Source organism: Prionailurus viverrinus, chromosome C1, assembly GCF_022837055.1.
Source record: "Prionailurus viverrinus isolate Anna chromosome C1, UM_Priviv_1.0, whole genome shotgun sequence".
Taxonomy (NCBI): Eukaryota; Metazoa; Chordata; class Mammalia; order Carnivora; family Felidae; genus Prionailurus; species Prionailurus viverrinus.
Genome location: NC_062568.1, coordinates 38202135 through 38204298, shown reverse-complemented (window position 1 = coordinate 38204298; position 2164 = coordinate 38202135). Strand labels below are relative to the sequence as shown.

Sequence of the window (2164 nt, the reverse complement as noted above, 5' to 3'; positions counted from 1 at the left end):
AGATACACAGAATAGAGACACAGATTTTTTTTTTTTTTTTAGCATAATGAGTCTACATTATAATATTAAGAGTGGTTGATAATAACAAAAGAAAGTTTTGTTGTTCACATAGATGCTCTCGTCTGAGAAGCAGGGATGCCCAAGAAAAAGGTTTATAAGACCACAGGAAATGTAAATAGTGGGGAGCTTTGTGGAACAGGGAAAACTAAAAAGCTTATCTCCACCTAAAAGCTAGCAGTCATTCCTCAACTGTGGCATTGTGGATATTCTGGTTTTTTTTAAGGGAAGAATCTGAAAATTTCCTAATTTTAAAAAGATAGAAATTGGGTCGCCTGGGTGGCTCAGTCAGTTAAGCGTCCGACTTCGGTTCAGGTCACGATCTCGCGGTCCGTGAGTTCGAGCCCCGCGTCGGGCTCTGTGCTGACTGCTCAGAGCCTGGAGACTGTTTCAGATTCTGTCTCCCTCTCTCTCTGACCCTCCCCCGTTCATGCTCTGTCTCTCTCTGTCTCAAAAATAAACATTAAAAAAAATTTTTTAAAAAAGGGTAGAAATTAATTAAAAGAAATTACTACACTGCGCAGTCCAAAGTGAAATGTATTTGTAGGTTTGTTTCAGGCTGGGGGTGGGCGTACTTTGTAACTTCCTAAGTGAAGTCTCCTCCAAGGCCCATTAAACAGCTCTGCTCTGGCTCATCCATGGTGCAGCTAGAAATAAAACTCAGTACTTCGAACACTGACACCTGATGGGGACAAAATAGAGGAAGAAAAGCCTGTGTGTGTGGTGGGAGAGGCTGAACGGGAAGAGGAAACAGAAGAGTAAAGGGATGCTCAGTGAGGCAGCCGGTGTGGTCTGATGGCAACAGCTGGGAGAAACAAAGAAACATCCTGCGTGCCATCATCGGTACCCCATGAGTGTTTGTGATCATAGGACAGTTAAGACTATTTCCTTTGTAGCTACAGACTGTACCTGCATGTCTTTCCAGACTCTATGGGGCTTACAGAATCTTGAAGTAACCTAGACCCTTAGCATCTGTGACTTCATTTTCAATAATTGTAGATATAAGCTTATTTTAATTCTTAAAATTAGTATCCCATTTAAAGTTTCTTGTTCAGTTAAACTAGCCTTCCCATTAGCCCTCTGGGCCACCCCAATTCTTAGTGACCTTCCCATTAGCTGAGTATACAGTCCTAATTAAGGAGCATACCTAGAAATCAAGCAGTCTGATGCTCTTTTGTGACCTCTTTGCTTTGTTGTAATATTGACAACAATGAATTCACTTTTTTTGCATGTATTTATCTTGTCTTCCCAAATACTGAGTAATTTTGAAGGCTGAAGATCTCAGCTTATCTTTCTTATACCCACCAGAGAGTTTAATATGGTACTTTTTTCAATTAGCAATAATCGCGTCTCGGATAAACCTCATTGGCTACGATACTGCCACTGAGCAAAGCTTAATATGGTACTTTTTTATCCAAAAATGTTTCTTATGTACAAGGTAACAAAATAGTGAGGTGAAGAGCAGAAAATCACACTTTAGCCAACCATACTGTCTATATGAGATAAGAAAACCTCCTTTGGTTATTTCATCACCACTGCCCCCCCCCCCCACCAGGTTTGAGAATTGATTTTTTAAAAAGGTCATTAATGACTATTTTGTCATTGCACAGGCATGGCTTTTGTGTTATGGAGCCCCAGAGTAACTCTATCCAAAGCAGAAGATGGTAACAGTTCATAAACCTGGAATTTAGCCACGCCATTTAATTAGAACTTTTAATTTGATGAGAACTTTTGTTTTGTTTTGGCCAACCAATGTTTAGAATTGGGACCGCTTTGTGGCTCAGTGTCTACCATGGTTACAGCATCACCGTGTGGATCAAGGATCACAAAAGAAAGGCATAGCCAAGGAAATCTGTGATTGCAGAACTCATTAAAGAAAAGGAACATTGTCTTTCCCCACATTATGTTGCTGGCTAAAAAAGAATTGCCTCGCAATCTGGTTAAAGAAGCTATAAAAAACTTTAGTGGGTATTTGCAGCTAAATCTTAATACGTGGAAAACAATGGCGTCGAATTTCAACAAAAGGAAGCAATATATCAAGTACAACCTTGTCAAGGACCCTTGCTAAAGAATTTACTGCCAATTATCAACTATTTGTTGGGGATTA

At 39.8% G+C, this 2164-nt stretch overlaps 1 non-coding gene across 1 annotated transcript; it reads right to left on the bottom strand.

Moving 5' to 3' along the window:
* Positions 1-1306: 1306 nt before the first annotated feature.
* On the bottom strand, positions 1307-1452 carry LOC125174118 (U4 spliceosomal RNA). The gene has a single exon (XR_007155259.1). It is a non-coding gene; the product is annotated as a U4 spliceosomal RNA (small nuclear RNA).
* Positions 1453-2164: the final 712 nt, after the last annotated feature.